The sequence below is a fragment of the Arachis ipaensis genome, chromosome B03, assembly GCF_000816755.2.
Source record: "Arachis ipaensis cultivar K30076 chromosome B03, Araip1.1, whole genome shotgun sequence".
NCBI classification, from domain to species: Eukaryota; Viridiplantae; Streptophyta; class Magnoliopsida; order Fabales; family Fabaceae; genus Arachis; species Arachis ipaensis.
This window is the reverse complement of record NC_029787.2, coordinates 124102183-124103632: the sequence shown is the minus strand read 5'-3', so window position 1 is coordinate 124103632 and position 1450 is coordinate 124102183.

Here is a 1450-nt window from a genome sequence, read left to right as displayed (position 1 = left end):
AATGCATATTGAAAGTTTTATATTTTATAGATGGTAAATATTAAATTTATATTTTATTTAAAAAATACGAATATATTTTCTTTGTTCTTTTTGAAAATTTTGTAATATCTCATTTATAAATAGTTATGCAAGTATTCGTTGTTAGTCAATCTTATCTAAATTATTTTTCAACCAAAACAAAAAATGCCAGGTTAATTTAAAAAACCAAACTATATGTTAATTTAGAGTATTCGTTATAACAATTCTAAAAAGAATGTTATGATAGTTATATATAAATTTCATGGGCACACAGACTCGATCACCCAGGTGAAGGAATTTGAATCTTTAAAAACATTTCATCCCAAGTTAATTATTACCTGAGATAGATATCTTTTTATATATGCTACCTGTATTATTCTGGAATAACTCTTTAATTAGTAGGTATTTATAGTTTAAAATTGAGAGAGAATATAAGTGGTAATTACTCGGTGTTTGATCATTATTCATTTGTTTTTGAGAATCTTTTTAATTTAAAACACGAAATTAACTATCAAATTAATTATTATTAGTTGAGTATATTTATATATAATCATGTTATGTATATACAAAAATATAATTACTAAATGAGTCAAATAATGAGCGTGTTTCAAACTCATGAAAAAATACTAAAATTAGAATATTGGGTGCAAGTCAACGTCAGCACTCAGCATGAAGCCATGCACTATTATGGTGCTCACATTGCAAGTCCCCAAATAAAAAAAGGAAAACTACATGGACATCAATTTTATTAAATTCTAACTAGTATGTAATTAATAAAAAAAAATAAATTATTGGATAAAATCTCACACCAATCTCATACTATTAAAATCATTATTAATAACTATTTGATGGCTACAAATCACAAAAGTTACTGGCTCCCTAGCATTTCTCATAAAAAAAAGATCGCCCAAGTCTCAACTTGTTTTATATTATTTTTTATTAAAAATCGAATTTTAAATTTTTCAAACATAAAATTTTAATATTATATCATAAAATTATTTATTTTAAAAATTTAAAATAATAAAAAAATAATATAAATAATTATATCTCATTTTCCCTATGAATTTGTTTTCCTTAGTTGCTATGAGACAGTGATGTTTGACTTTGGCTTTGGATGATATCAACAGCTCATGCACTCGGTCGTGAATGGATTACTGCACATAAAATAAAATAATGTAACTATATTTCTTCTTTGTGCGGAAACATATAGATAAATAAAATTTGACAAGTATGATAGACTAAGTCTTGATACATTCGTGCATGGGCGTTCCAAATTGTCAGCTTATTGAATAATCATAGTTAATTACATTTCAAAACAAATTAAACGTACCATTAGTGGTTTATTGTAAAAATAAAATAAAATAAAAAGATAGATAACATGTTCTTTTTCAGAAGTAACATGAATATCAGAGAATCCTTCAAGATCCCCTCT